Below are 16480 nucleotides of genomic sequence, written 5' to 3'. Positions count from 1 at the left end.
GTAAGTGGGTCACCAGCAAGGTCTTAAAGGGAAGGAGGAGTAGTTCCTGGTTTGGGGTCATAAATGCCTTACTTCAAGCAGAACCAAGCTCAAACAGGAACATTCCTACTCCTATAATCTAAACTGGTTTTGGTGTCAGGGTGCCTGGATTCTAAAGGCCCTGACTGCAGTGACCAGCTTTCACATACCCCAACCAAATCCTTTAAAGCTTCTCCTCATATAGGAGCAGTTGAAAGTACTTGGAAGAAAACAATTACAACTATTAACCTCAAACTATGCTATAATTATAACCTTATAATTCCTTTATCTTTTTTTGAAATGGGTTTTATTATTTTTTTATTTCTATTTTTATTTATTTTTTGAGAGACAGCATGCAAATGGGGGAGAGGGGCAGAGGGAGAGAGAGAACCTTAAGCAGGCTCAGTGCTCAGAGTCTGATGTGGGGCTGGCTCCCACAACCTAACCTGAGTCAAAATCAAGAGTCAGACGCTTAACCAACTGAGCCATCCAGGCACCCCTGAAATGGGTTTTAAATTAGAATAACCATTTATTGGGGCGCCTGGGTGGCGCAGTCGGTTAAGCGTCCGACTTCAGCCAGGTCACGATCTCGCGGTCCGCGAGTTCGAGCCCCGCGTCAGGCTCTGGGCTGATGGCTCGGAGCCTGGAGCCTGTTTCCGATTCTGTGTCTCCCTCTCTCTCTGCCCCTCCCCCGTTCATGCTCTGTCTCTGTCTGTCCCATAAATAAATAAAAACGTTGAAAAAAAAAATTAAAAAAAAAAAAAGAATAACCATTTATTATTATTGGAAACATTTTAAATAACTTTTAGTAATAATATTTATTAGTCATAAAAAGGAAAGGACATACATAAATCTTTCAAAAGGCCATCTCTGATCTTTTGCTAGATATGTTTGCTTTCTTATATGTCCCCTGGCCCCGCAATAGGCTACTTCAGAATAATGGAAGAATGTAAGTTAAAGGCAACCCAACATCCCAACAAACGCTCAGTAGGAATTGTCTGGAAACTGTTTAGGGAGGTGGGGGGAAGCCACAGGCTTCTGGGAGTTAATCCTTTCCTGTGCCTGCCACCTCCCAGTTTTCTCACTGCTGCATGGCAGTTACCTCTGTGTTGTGTCACACACTGATTCATTCCTAGTAGCTATTAAAGGGCTGACTTTTTTAGGTGATTGACCCTCCTAAAATAATCAGACCCATTTGAGGTCATGTCTGTGGAAATAATAGCAAGCTTGCATGCTTGCATTCTAACATGCCTTCTTGAGTGGGCAAAAAACAATTGGAATTTCAGCAGAGAATTGGGTGTGATATCTGAAATGGATCAGATATACTCATCTACAATTTAGAGTGAGAAGAATATTCCAAGAAAAAAAATTAATTTACTTTTTTCTGGGCTTTGACAATACCTGGAATATCACAGGCATTTCATTCCAGGGAACAGACCAGGGATCTTAGGTCTGAGGTACATGGAGACTCCAGATTCATCTCCTCTCCCTCAGCCTGGGCTGTACTTCTTCCTTCTCTTCCTCCCCCAAAGTCTTCAGAAGTCCGTTATCATCAGCTCAAATGCCACATCCTCTTTGAAACCTCAGTAGTTGTCAGTACTGATTCTTCTTTACCTTGTATTGGAATTCATTATGGTATAACTGTCTTACTCCTTTCCATATTCTTCAGTTCCACCCAACCCCCAGCAGTATCTGGAGAGACTCCAGGGGAGTGTGAGTGGCTATAGGCTAGTCATGAGCAGCCAGAGAGGAAACCCAAGTTTTAGTGAAGCACTATATGAAAATGCCACCTGGGAAGGTGTGGTATCAAACTTAAGAAAGGTTAGAAGAGAGGTACAAAATGTAGAAGATTTAACCTGATAAACATGACATGGTAAATGAGGCAGGACTTCTGAGCTAAAATCTGAGTGAAATTTACAGATTTCAGTAAACCAAACCCCTAAAAAGATACACAGCCAAGAAAATGTTAGAAACTAGGTTACAAATTGTACAAGTTTCAACCTAGAGGGCTAAGTTTGTTGAGTAATGGAGAATAGTATGGGCATTCCAAGAACAGTGCGGTGTTTCCCTATTAAAAATGTGAGGAAGTGCAACCTGAAAAGTAAGTACTGGAAAGCATGAGTTTAGGCCTGCGGAGAGACACTATGGCACAGCTGTGTCATGTACACTCAAGAGCCTGTTGCCTTGGGTTCATATGCCAGCTCTACCACAGAGCTCTGTGCTGTGTGCAAATTCTTAACCTCAATGCCTAAATTTCCATACCTGCCAAGTGGGAAACGAATAATGGCCACCTCATGGTATTCTTGTAAAGACTGGAGCAGCTGTCAGCAATAGTGCCTGGCACTTAGTGAATACAATATCTTGTTATTTTATTATATAAAATTTAAATAATCTAGTTGGTAATTTATTTGGAACAAGTAAGGAAACTTTAGGGATAATCTGATCAAAGTTTCTGTGATTCCACAAATGATGAAACACAGTGTCATTATGTGACCTTTACAAGTCGCTTCAAATGCATTTTATGATCTACTAGTCTCTTAGGGTCATCCCTAAATGGCTTTTTTATGTATTCAGATCTTGACTTCCAGTATGGTTCTTGAATGCAGGAACTTGTGTCTTAACCTTATGTGTTAAGGCACACATAGCAGAACTTAATAAATATCTGTGAGGTTTTATTTTTTTAATATGGGATTTCAAATTTATCCCAGGGTCAACCATTTAGACATTAACAATGATTAGTTTTGTTGTATTTAGTTTTTTAAACCCACTTGAGAAGACCCAGACGGCCCTGGCAGAAAGATCTGGATAAGAAAGTGTTAACAAAAGGAAGGAAGACCCCAGAAGAAATTGTGGCATGGGCAGCATGTCTTGAAGCATCTTGGCAATCAGAGGGAGGAAGATGTGTTTATTGAAAAGGTGTAATGAAAGCAAAAGGAAGGGACAGCAAGGATCATGGCCCATACTTTTCAACTCTCTCTGTCCACCTGCAGCCGACTCCACTTTATGAACTGATTCCACAAATGTGGAGCCCCTGACCTCAGGCTGGTTACAGCCCAATGAAGAAACACAGCAACAGCCTTACAACACAACACAAGCCATGGAGAGAGGCCCTGTAAGGCTCCCAAGCTCAAAACTCATAGCCCAAGCTTTGACCAAGAGGTGAAATTTATTCTTGCCATTAACCAAATGTTATGGGAACAGCCAGAACAACCTGAATAGCAGGAAGCGGAGAAGATCCTAGCACTTCCCTAAACCATCCATTTGTGAGCAATTTCAAATAATGACCAATTTTCCTGGGGAGAGGGGTAAATGAGAAGAAAAACCAAGTCCAAAGGTCTTAATTCTGAGGGGATGAAGAGGCTTGGCCTGTGTGGACAGATAGTGTGCTTTCATGGAAAGGCAAGACTTTTCTTTGAGATATACAGGATTGGAAGCAGGGAAGAGGCTAAAGATGTAGGCTGGGGAGGAGTGGAGTGGGAAGCAATTCTCTGTCCTCCCTATAGGCCTTCCTTTGTGGAAAAGATCACTTATAGAGATTGGAATGGCTACAGGAAATAGAGACTGGGATTCTGTTGAAAAACTAGATAGGGATGGCGACTGTCCTTTGTCTCTGAGCTAGAGGTGGCAGTGGAACAGCCTGTATCCCTGAGACTTGGATGCCAAGGTTCCAGGGGGACCTGAAGGAGCAGCATTTGTGCCACACAGCAGGAGCAGCATTTGTGCCACATTGTCTCCCCAGTGCCATGTCGAAGCGGGTGCCCACCAGATGAGAGAACCCTGCAGGGGGCTATAGGGTGAGTATCCAACAGTTAAAACTGAGGAGAGCAGAAGGAGACTGAGCCAAAATGTGCCCCCTCCCAAGAGCAGGGCCCACATGCAGTCCAGCCTAGATCTATTCTTAAGATTTAGGACATTCAAGGTAAAGGGAAACAGGGTGTGCAGCCAGCTGGATTGTCAGATACAATACAAAACACCCAGTTGCATTTGAACTTCAGATGAACAAGGACTTACTGTTATTGCATGGAACATACACTAAGAATATTCATTGTTTATCTGAAATTCAAATGTAACTGGGCATCTTGGTTTGTTTGCTTTGCTTGGCTAAATCTGGCAATCCTAGTGACATGTCAACATGCTAAGTGAACCTGAACAGTTTTGAAGATGGAATTAAAGCAGTAGGGGCAACTTCTATAAATAGCACTGAGTCCTCCAAGCTCCAGGGTTTGGTTACTGATTCTGAGGTGATAGTACCCTATCCAAGCACTGAGGCCCTCTTCCTTCTGGGAGCTATGGGACAAAAAGAGAAAATAAATATTCTACACAGGCCAATTTGATTGACCAGCCAAAGCAACAGGCAATAATAGCATAGGGATTTCACACAGCCAGTCTTATAGATTGTGAATGCAGGCATGCCAGCATTTGGGGAAAGATAGGGTATAGAGTAGAGCAGGTTAAGGGGAGAGGATCAGAGTGTTTTGCCTATATTATGTCTCATGAAACTTTGCATCCATGAGTGAATGTGTGTATACATGGCTAACAATATTTCTTACTATAGTCAGGGTCCAAAATGTTTGAAAACCACTGCTAACTAAGATGTTGTTACTTGCAGGATCGTATTATGAAAACTGTGTTGGATCCAACTGTGTTGGATCAACAGCCAGGATGAGTTTGCTTCACACTCACAGGTGAGGGTGAGCTTTGTCCTGTTCTGGAAAAGTCACCTTCTGGAACTACCTTACCTTTTCATGGAATCTGCAGTCTCTTGCATATATGGATCACTAGTGCTTCATTTAAAGTGGAGTTCTTTCATTTTGCTGCAGTCACTTGCTAAAAACACACACTGGAATCCAGTATTGTACCCAATCTTGGGCAATAAACATAATAATATAAATATATTATATAAATGCAATAAATAATATGGGACTAAAGGCACTGTCCAAATGCCCTTTAAAATTTATTTCATTTCCTCCTCTAAAAGGAAGGTTTTTGAACTTTAAAATCCTTGGATATGATGGGTCACCTGGGTGGCTCAGTTGGCCCAGCATAGGAGTTCCACTCAAGTCATAATTTCATGGTTTGTGGGAGCGAGCCTCACATAAAGCTTTTTGCACTGACAATGCAGAGCCTGCTTCATATTCTCTGTCTCCCTCTCTCTGCCTCTCCCCTCCTCACACTCCCTCTCTCAAAAATAAATAAACATTAAAAAAAATCCTTGGAGATTACCTGGTGTAATTCCTCAGAGCAATCCCAAATGGTTTTGAAAGAGTCATTATTTCTCTCATGCAGTGAACATATTATGTTTTTACTTAGGAAGAAGAAGAAAAAATGTTTACAGTCTCACTTTGAACTTTAAAAAATTCCTGTAACAATTAGCTCTTGATTCAGAAATTATAAATAAAACTGTTTTATCATCCAATGTTACTGAAACATTGTGTCCTGTGAGTTTTAGTCTGTATTGTTCCAGGAATTTACTTTTTATTTTGCACTCTTTTGTAAAAAAAAACAAAAAAAAACAAAAACTTATAAATCCAAAGCCTAAATATTTATTGTCCTACACCAATTGCTCTGATCTCCATTGTGCCTCCAAATTTTTCATTTATCGATAGATGAGATGGATTTGCTGTGCTTTTTTAGTGGACAATACCAAATAACACCTGGATCTGAAACTGATCCTGACTGTAATTTTGAAAGGCATATAAAGGCTTGAAGCTTCAATGTCTTTAGCTGTAAGATGGACATAATAAAAGTACCTAACTTGTAGAGCTGTTATGGGATTTATATGAGAGAATGAATGTAAAGTCTGGTGTGGCAGAGAATACTATATAATTCACCATTTCTGTTTCGTCTTCATGAACGTGAGACATATTTTCAACCTTCCTTGTATTGGTTTGGGGCTATGTGACTGGGCTCTGGCTTGGGCTATTTCCAGCCCTGGCTACCCAGCCTGGCTACCATAGAGGACCTATGTCCCAAGTCATGTATTAAACACAGGATAGTGCCCTAAACCACATAGGACTTTATGTAAGCAAGAAACCAACCTTTATTTGTAAAGATTTAGGGTTTCTTTGTTACTGCAACATTGCCTGGCCTACCCTGACTAATACACTTGATATATATATATATATATATATATATATATATATATATATATATATATCACAGTAAATGAATTTCAGCATTTAAGTTATCTGTGAACCAGTATGGACAATTCCTTGGATATATGTTATTAAGAAAAAAATCTAGACAAAGAACAAGAATATATAGTATTCATTTTGTGTAAGAAAGAAGGGGCAATTAAAATATATATTTGACTCTTGAATAACACAGTTTGAACTGCATGGGCCCACTTATACATGGATTTGTTTTCTATAAATACAGTACAGTATAGTAAATCTATTTTCCTTATGATTTTCTTAATAACCTTTTCTCTAGCTTACTTTTTTATAGGAATATAGTATATAATGCTTATTATAGTAAGGTATTAATAGTTAAGTTTTGGAGGAGTCAAAAGTTGTATATGGATTTTCAACTACACGGGGGGTCAGTGCCCCTAACCCTCGTGTTGTTCAAGGATCAACTATATCTATGTATTTGCTGATTTTGGCAAAAAGAAATACCAGAAAGGAGAAACCAGAAATTAATGACAATGAAACAGAGTGGAGAGGATAATGCATGGGAGTGAGGCTTCTGTGACTAAATGTGTTGATACAGTGTTGATTTTTGAAGCATGTATTTTATATACTCTGAAACAAAAGTACATCAAAAGGGAAATGCCTTAAGCCTGGACCTTAAAAGAAACTAATGACCTAATTCTATATAAAATTAGTTACTGAACCAACAATGAACAAGAAAGTTATTTTGGGTAATTTGAACACACCACTCTGACTATAAATACATTAATATTATTGGGAACCAAGAATTTTTAATATGAAAGAGAAAAGATAAAATATAAAAAGCATTTTAAGAAAAATGCTATTTAATAATGCCAATAACAATATGAACACACACACACACACATATATATACACACACACATACACACACACACACACACACACACACACACACACACACACTCCTAGTTGTGTTCCTGAAGAGTCCAGAGGCAATGGCACCATAGTATAGTAGCAGTGGGCACAGCTAGGCCCCATATCTTGCAACTTCTGATGTAATAATTGGTTCAGGCAAGAATAATCAATAAGTACTAAAACCATCACATAAAAAGTAGTTAGGAGCGCCTGGGTGGCTCAGTTGTTAAGCATCTGACTTCAGCTCAGGTCATGAGCTCACAGTTCATGACTTTGAGTCCCACATCGGGTGAGCATAAGCTCTGCTGGGTAAAACACGAGCCCAGGTGAGCCCTGCTTCTCTCTCTCTCTCTCTCTCTCTCTCTGTCCCTCTCTCTGCTTCTCATGGGATTCTGCCCCACCCCTGCCTCTTGCTCACTTGCACTGTCTCTCTCTCTGTCTCTCTCTCAAAAAAAAAAAAAAAATCAATTACAAAAAATAACTTTAAAAAAAAGTGGTTGGGCAATAGGATATTCCTATAGGGGCAAAGTACCACTCCACATATCATTACTAATTTCAAAGAAAAAGATGTTCCTTTGGTGTTGGATACAATGTATGCCCATCCCCACAAATGCATTTGGCCCTGCCTGCTTTTCAGGACCCACTTGCCCTCCTGGGTAAAGAGGTCCCAATGATGGTTGTAAAGCTTCAGCCTCCATCTTGTCAGCTCACCTCCTACAATGACGGACATCTTTGCCTTTGGCAAGATTGTCATTACACCTGCCAGGTGTATAGAAGCTCCTATATCCAAGTCCAACACAGTGGAACCCACAGAAGCCCTGGCTTTCCCAGTGGCTGCCTGGAGGCATTGGCAACACATTCCAGAAGTACAGGGGTATTAGTACACTGTGGGCTTTGTGCCAGAGAAGGACTCCACCCAGATGCAGTGGTGCCACAGGGCACCTCCAAAGATGTCCCACACAACCAAGTAAGGCTGCTTATGAAATCATGGCCAGCTTGGCAACAAACTACATTGTATTCATTTTCCCTCCCTTTCTGCCCCCGCCTTTTTTTTTTTTTTTTTTTTTTTTTTTGCATTCATAGGATTGTACCTCTCATAAAGCATTAGCCTGTGAACTTTGCCTCTGTCTCTGTTTCCAGGCAGATACTTTTCCATGGAGGTTAGGCAGTCACTTTCTCAGCCAAGTAAGTCATCATTCTTAGCATCACCAGTAGTGGGAAAACCCAATGTACGACCATCCTCATGAGATTCCTCTGAAGTATTCCCAAAAAAAAAAAAAAATTAACCTAAACCTGATCAAGCCTTCAGACCTAACTTCTATTTTAAGGACAATACAGTCTTAAAAGTAAAAGTTAAAGAACCCCATCTGGAAACAATCAGACAAATGAAGAATGTGTGACTTTATTTTTTTTAATGTTTATTTATTTTGAGACGTGAGGGAGTGGGGGGGGGGGGGCAAGTGGGAGAGGTCCGTGCTGTCAGGACAGAGCCCTACAGGGGGCTTGATCCCAAGAACCACAAGATCACGACCTGAGCCAAGATCAAGAATCAGACACTTAACTGACTGAGCCATCCAGGTGCCCCAGGAATGTGTGACTTTGTATAAGTTACCTGGCCTGGACTCTTGAAAAGTCAACATCATAAGTCAAAACCAAACAGAAGTTAAGGTGGGGGGAGTTTCCAGATTAACCTCCAGATGGAATCCACAAATCTTGATTAGATCATGGGGGAATTGCATAGAAATCTTTAGGAGACAATTGGGAAAATTTAAATATGGCTTTGATATTAGTTATGATAATAGAATGATTATTAATTTTCTTAGGTGTGATAGTGGCCTTGTGGTTATATAAGAGATTACCCTTGTTTTTAGGAGATTCATGCTGAAGTATTTAGAGATCATGATGTCATATTAATAACTTATTTTCAAAACTGGTGTGTTTTGGGGGCGCCTGGGTGGCTCAGTCGGTTGAGCGTCCGACTTCAGCTCAGGTCACGATCTCGCGGTCCGTGAGTTCGAGCCCCGCGTCAGGCTCTGGGCTGATGGCTCAGAGCCTGGAGCCTGTTTCTGATTCTGTGTCTCCCTCTCTCTCTGCCCCTCCCCCGTTCATGCTCTCTCTCTCTCTCTCTCTCTGTCTCAAAAATAAATAAATGTTAAAAAAAAAAAAAAAAACAAACTGGTGTGTTTTGGTATATGGGGAGGGGGGAGAGAAGGAGAAAAAGCAAATATGGTAAGACATTAACAACAGTTGAATCTAGATGAAAGGCATTTGTGGTTCTAGCCTTTCAATATTTTTAGGTGTTTTTAAATTTTCATAATAAAAAGTAGTAAGATAAGTACAAAAACCAAAAACAACAAACAGACAAAAACAACCTAAGTAAAATTTAGGATATATTTGTATTTGAAGAATTTTTTTTAAGTTTATTTATTCCACAAACCAGGGAAAGGCAGAGAGAGAAGGAGAGAGAGAATCCTAAGTAGGCTCTACGCTGTCAGCACGGAGCCCAACAGAGGGCTGGATCTCATGACCTGAGCCAAAATCAAGAGTCAAAATGCTTAACCAACCGAGCTACCCAGGCGCCTCATTTGAAAAAATGTTTTATTTTCCTCAGTTCGAGTAAGCAGTCACTACTTTATCAGGGACTAATTCATCTACCTCAAAATGGATATTTACAGCTAAATTGCTGTGCTTTTGAAAGCTTTTTAACTCTTGAATATTTCCAGCAGTTTCCCGGGTAGAAGAAATTTGATGCCAATTCTGCACACCCAAATTCCTGGCAGATTAATCCGCAAGTAGTACAGAGAGCTGCTTTCTTTAAAAGCTTCATTTATCACTCAAACTGTGAATGCTGAGATGCCAAGGCACTGTGGAGAAATGATCCTTTAGAGGTAAAGTTTGAATGATCTGGTATATGTATCAGTACTCTTTCCATGCATTCCAAATCTTGTATATAATGCAGATTAGAATGGCAGCTTTTTCTACAGTTATATTGGCAACAAACACTGATTAGCTATTAAGTATGGCAAAACATTTATTTCAAGCTTCTATTATTAGCACCACCTCTTGACTCACAGAGAAAATTCTTCCCAAAGTTTTGGTTAATGTGACAGTTTTATTTGTTAAGACACAGTTTTCCTTTATCATCATTCTCCCACACAGAACCGACCCTCCATTTCCAAGATGCCTCCAGACCAAGGAGTTCCCAGTCTGTTCTCACCATTCCAGTTGGCCCCAGGTCAGCCTGTCTCTAGGGCTTCCATCCACAATACAGTCCCAGGAAAGTGCTTCCCATTACATTATATTCATGCTAACTAAACTGGCTAGGCAATGCCCTGGACTTCTAAAGGAGTTCCTCACAGGATTGAGTTGTCTTTGCCCTGTCCAGGGAGGAACCCTCTCATATGCACAGAATTCTCGCAATACACTAACATGTGTTCTTCCCTTTAACAGTAGAACTCCTCAGTTAAGGCTGAACTCATGGCCACTGCATTAAGTTTATGCTGCATTTATGCTGCATAACAAGCACCCCCAAAATCTCAGTGGCCTCCCCCCAAAAAAGCCATTTATTTTTCTTGCAGTTCAGCAGAGACAGCTCTGCATCAGTCCATGGACAGATTTAGGATTGGCTTCACTTGTCTCATCCTCTGAACCAATAGCTTCCTGGGGCAGGCTCTTCTCATGCAGGGCGACAGCCATGCTAGTGGGGTGAGGAGAAACACAAGAGGCCACTTATGGCCTTGGCTCAGAACTGACACACTGTTACTTCTGCCCACATTCCCCTGGGCATCATTAGGGTATGGAAGTACTCTATACCATGAGGAACCTTGCCAAGCGCTGGGAGGGGAAGATCAATGGCAAGCAGATAGTACAATCAATCTCAGCCTCCCTTATAACTTGGTGTGTCCTTGCAACTAAATTATGGCCAAAGGGATGTGAGGGAAAGCAATGTGTTCAACTTCCAGGCCTTGTACTTGTAAGGACTGGACACACCCTAACTTTTCCCTGCCCATCAGCTGAGGACATGGTGGGGCTGCAGCAATCACCTGGCCCAGAGGTAGATGGCACAGCTGTCCCTCCAATCCTAGCTCTGGACTGTTATATGTATGTCATTTACATTGGTGGATTTTTGCATTGCTGTTATGGCTTCTGAGCACCCTGGCTAGTACAGCATCTATTCATTCACTCAGTGAGTATCTACTGAGTGTCTTCTTTGTGACAGGCATTGCTCTAGGCCTGAGAGGAAGTATTAGTGAGCAGTCTGCATCTTGACTGTGGTGGTGTTCACACAAATCTTCACCTGTGATAAAATTGCATAGAACTAAATAACACACATACATGAGTACGAGTAAAACTGAGGAAATCTGTACAAGATCTTTGGCTTGCACCAATATTGACATACTAGTTGTGATATTATATTACAGTTTTGCAAAGAAACTAGGTAAAGGATCTCTGTATTCTTTTATTTTATGTTTGTTTATTTTGGGGGGGGGGAGGGGCAGAGAGAGAGAGGGAGAGAGAATCCCAAGAAGGCTCCACACTGCCAGTGCAGAGCCCAATATGGGGCTTGAACCCAGGAACCATGAGATCATGACCTGAGCCGAAGTCAAGAACCAGTCTTAACCAGCTGAGTCACCCCAGAATCTCATGGATCTCTGTATTCTTAACAACTGCTTGTGAATCTAATGATCTCAAAATAAGAAGTTAGAAAAAAAAAAAAAGACTAGGACTTTGGTCTCTTTGTGCTTACAGTCTAGAATGGTATCAAAAGAAAATCCAGAGAGACTTACTTGGTATGAATATTTTATTGAGCCAGAAACAAACTATTTGCAAACAGGGAGACTTCAAACCAAAAGTGGGTATAGCTGGCTTTCAGAGTTACAGCTCAATTTATAGAGCATGAGGAAACACATTTGTTTTCTACTGTGATTGGTTACTAGAAACTGATATTCTTTTTAGGGTAGAAGCACAGCATAAATGTACTCATATGTAGTTGACTAGGAAGCTATAGGTTATACTGACATGAAGAAGGCTTAAGTTTTGTTTAAGGTCAGAGTCAGCATTTTGGAAAAATCAGGACAGTTTTATGTTTTGATTACGTGACTCAGAGTGTTGGGCTAGAGGTATATTCAAACTGTGCGCTCCACTTTGGTCTTTCTTTAACCATGGGAATCAAAAGATTCAAAAATCAAAAAGTCACTGATGACAATCTCTGCATGGCAGCAGCCGCACTTCACCCATTCAGATGACAACAGTGTCCTGAAGTCTGCAGAGCACAGTTAAATAAAAGGAACTCAGGGCAGAGCTGCCAGGCAGGAGTGCTCACTTTGGACTGTGAAGTGAGAGAGATATAAAGTTCTTTGTTCTTTGAGTAGGGTGTCCATGTAAGTTATCATCAAACTGAGACACCTGTGAGAATAATCACGCTGGCACAGCTTGTGTAAACAGATCATTTGGTTAGTCTATTTAAAAAATTTTTAATGTTTATTTATTTTTGAGAGAAAGACAGAGCATGAGTGGGGGAGGGGCAGAGAGAGAGAGGCAGACACAGAGTCCGAAAGGGTTCCAGGCTTGGAGCTGTCAGCTCTGACCTGAGCCAAAGTCGGATGCTTAACCAAGTCACCCAGGCGCCCATGGTATATTTTAAAAACATTGTATCATTGACTCTCTTAGTTATAACAGCTTCTCTTTTTCTAACTAATACGGAGACTAATGGATGCTGCCTTTGTCAGCACCAAATAGCTTAAGAGGAGGGAACCAATAAACCCCAAATCTCAGTGAGTTAATTGTGCTTAAAAGGCTTTTTCTTGGGGCACCTAGGTGGCTCAGTCAGTTACGTATCTGACTTTGGCTCATGTCATAATATCACAGTTCGAGAGTTTGAGCCCTGTGTCAGACTCTGTGCTGACAGCTCAGCCTGCTTCTGTGTCCCTCTCCCTTTGCCCCTCCCCTCCTCATGCTCTCTCTCTCTCTCAAAAATAAACATTTTTTAAAAGGGTATTTCTTGCTCATACAAAATTTAATATGGTGCTGGTGGCCCTCCTCTATCTTCTAGTCAACTCATTTTGAATATGGACTTCCCAGATTGCTGGAACAGTAGACAAGAGAGTTGGAGGATTACAGAAATTTTTGTGGGCCAAGCCAGGAAGTAGTTTACATCACACCACCCACATTTCATTGACTAGAGCTCAGTCACATCATCACCCCTAACTGTAAAGGAGACTGGGAAAAGTAGTCCTCCTATAAGTCCAGGAAGAGAAATTCTGCCACAGATGCATCATTACAAGCTGGGAGAGGGCACTAATGTGGCCTCAGCATCTTTAGATTGACTCCCTTACCCCTTGGTATACGTGGCTACGCCGTTCCCAGAGAAACCACTGAAGCTGCAAGAAAGCAGTTCAGAATAGCTTATAACAGTGAATTGACTTCACTTTCTCTCTGGTTATTTTGGTTTGTAATATACCACCTTTCATCTCTGGGAACACTGTTTTCTTCCCTCTATTTTATAATCCTCTCTCCCTCTGTATTAGATGGTTTTTTTTTTAATTAAAAAATGTTTATTAATTTTTGACAGAAAGAGAGCATGCATGTGAGCAGAGGAAGAGCAGAGAGAGGAGACAGAGAATCCAAAGTGCACTCCATGCTGAAAACAGAAAACCCCATATGGGGCTCAAACTGTCAGAACTGTGAGATCATGACCTGAGCGAAAGTTAGACACTTAACTGACTGAGTCAGCCAGTCACCCCATTAGATGGGGTTCTTAAGAGACACAGATAGATATATAGATAAATATATAGATGATATAGATATAGATAGAAAGATATATATGATATATATATGATACATATATATATGATATACATATGATATATATATATATATATATATATATATATATGAGAGAGAATGATTTATTTTAAGAAAGTGGCTTATGCAATTATAGAGGCTGGCATGTCCAAGATCTGCAGGGTAGGCCTGTAGGCTAGAGACCCAGGGAACAGCACTGTTGCTACAGTTCGAGTCTGAATGTCCAATGCTGGCAGAATTCCTCTTGGCTCAGGGGAGGTCAATCTGCCTGGTCTATGCATGCCTTCAATTGATTGGATGAGGCCCACCCACATTAGGGAGGGCAATCTGCTTTAGTCCATCAATTTAAATGTTAACCTTTCCTCTGAAAACACCCTCAAAGAAACATCCAGAATGATGTTTGACCACATATCTAGGCACCATGGTCAGCTAAATTAATGCATAAAACTAATTACATGCTCCAAGGCCAGTTTTTAATACTTTATATTTCTTGTCAAAAGTGGAAGGCAGGGGGCGCCTGGGTGGCGCAGTCGGTTAAGCGTCCGACTTCAGCCAGGTCACGATCTCGCGGTCCGTGAGTTCGAGCCCCGCGTCAGGCTCTGGGCGGATGGCTCAGAGCCTGGAGCCTGTTTCCGATTCTGTGTCTCCCTCTCTCTCTGCCCCTCCCCCGTTCATGCTCTGTCTCTCTCTGTCCCAAAAATAAATAAACGTTGAAAAAAAAATTAAAAAAAAAAAAAAGTGGAAGGCAGGGTGATATGGGGGTAAGGGTCAAAGCTGGGTTCAAATACCTAATTTTACTCTGAATTCCAGTTTCATTTATAAAATGTGAATAAGAATGTTTACCTTGAATAAATCTGTAAAGATTAGATATCATGTATGTGAGACACCTAGACCTATTGCTGACTCATAAATGAGGGCAATTATTAAGATTTCAGTTTGAACAAAAAGTCTACTAAACATTTTACATTTCTTCTTACAGTTGCTTTTTTATTTGTAGGTGATCCTTGACCTTTTTCATTTTCCCTGTGAGGTTTAGCAGTATCTCAACAGGAAGCTCCTTGCCACAGTGTAACACAGTGTATAGCTCTCATGTGGTTTCACCATCTCCTGGTACTCAAGTCGCCATCAGTCAGCTGTGTCCTACTTTTCCATGACCCATCACTGACAACCCATGTAATGTCACATGTTTGAACAACTTATTTAGGCATGTCAGAGAAAATCCAAGGGGAAAGAGGAGTCAGGAAGAATTGTAAAAATAAATAAAAGGTAGGAGTTGGCAGGAAATGATTTAAGGAGAAAAGGGAATAGAAATCAGATTTGCTTCTAATTTCCTTTGTGTTCTTATACCATTTTAGAAATTAGCATTTACATTTATGACTGATTGGATGAACCAACTCTTCTGATCCTCTCATTCAACAAACATACAGATTTCCATGTTGGGGTGGAGTTGAGGAAGTTTTCAAAGTGGGCCAAAGCCACATGGGAACATGTGTCAAAAGTGAAATGGTCTTCCATAAGTTGAGCTTCGAGTAGGTAATGTAGAAGTTATCAAACAGCTCCTTTGAGCTCCTTGGTCTCCTGGTTAAGCAACTGGCTGAGCCACTTTCAAAAAAGACCCAAACACACTGGCTTTACAAGACTGGCCTCTGTTTCTCTTTCAGATGATAGTACAGTGGTGGGTAGGTGGGTGGTCCAGGGCAATAGTTGCTCTGCTCCACAAGGTCATACTGGGTAATGAATGAGGCTGAGATGGTGGCTTTACATCACCATTGCATGATATCTACCTGCGGGTTCATGATGTCACTCCAGCTGTCCCCGTTCCCAGCCAGGTGGAAGAGGCAAAGTAAGCAGAGGACTAAGAGCTTCCTTTTTAGGGAATCACCTGACAGCTGCCCTTTTACTTCTGCTCACATCCCATTGGCCAGAAACTTGAAGGGAAGCTGGACATATGCCCTGACAAAACTCTGCTGGGTGGGGTCTGATTACTAAATGGAACAAGGAGACACTGGGTGCCTTGGAGTACTTAGTAGTCTTTGCTGTACCTGGTTCTTTGGAGGTGATTCAACTCTCTCAGAAGAATCTGTTAGACCCAGTAGGCAAACCCCCAATTCCCCACTCTACTAGAAAACCTCTACTTCCATCTATTTGGGAGTACTATCTAAATTTCTATCTGAAAAATGGATTTCTACCCACAAAAAAGTTTGAAGACCAGTTTACAGATTAGTGTGCCACGGTAGAAAGAGAAGCTCACATCAGTGAAATAACTTTAGCCAGAGGACCTTGTTACAGCTTGGAGCTGTTCTTCCACTCCCTGGCCGCCACCGTTCTGACAAGCAGACCCTGAGGCAAGGGAGGTGGGGAACTATAAAGAGCCAGGCTGCACCTCCTCACACAGGAGGCTCATTTGCTTTCCCACCTGATCCCTCTTCCACACTCAGCACTAAACAGTTCTCAATCTCAGGAGAAAATAAGAATCCCAAGATTGAAAATCCCATCTTGCTTTGAGTGCAGTCACTGGGGGGCATGTGGTGGGGGTGGTGCTCAGAATCAGGGAAATGGAGATATACACAAGCAGGATTAGGCCATCTGGATTTGCTAACTGGTGTTTATGGAAGCAAGGCTCCTACCCT

At 41.3% G+C, this 16480-nt stretch overlaps 1 long non-coding RNA gene across 1 annotated transcript; it reads left to right on the top strand.

Moving 5' to 3' along the window:
* The first annotated feature begins 2966 nt into the window (after positions 1-2966).
* On the top strand, positions 2967-13760 carry LOC147584561 (uncharacterized). Its single transcript, XR_015251234.1, has 4 exons — positions 2967-3812; positions 4628-4703; positions 9770-9934; positions 13618-13760. It is a non-coding gene; the product is annotated as an uncharacterized LOC147584561 (long non-coding RNA).
* The last annotated feature ends 2720 nt before the right edge of the window (positions 13761-16480 follow it).

Source organism: Puma concolor, chromosome A1, assembly GCF_028749965.1.
Source record: "Puma concolor isolate L17-30 chromosome A1, mPumCon1.1.hap2, whole genome shotgun sequence".
Lineage (NCBI taxonomy): Eukaryota > Metazoa > Chordata > Mammalia > Carnivora > Felidae > Puma > Puma concolor.
The sequence above is the reverse complement of the archived record's forward strand: the minus strand, read 5'-3'. Positions and strand labels throughout refer to the sequence as shown.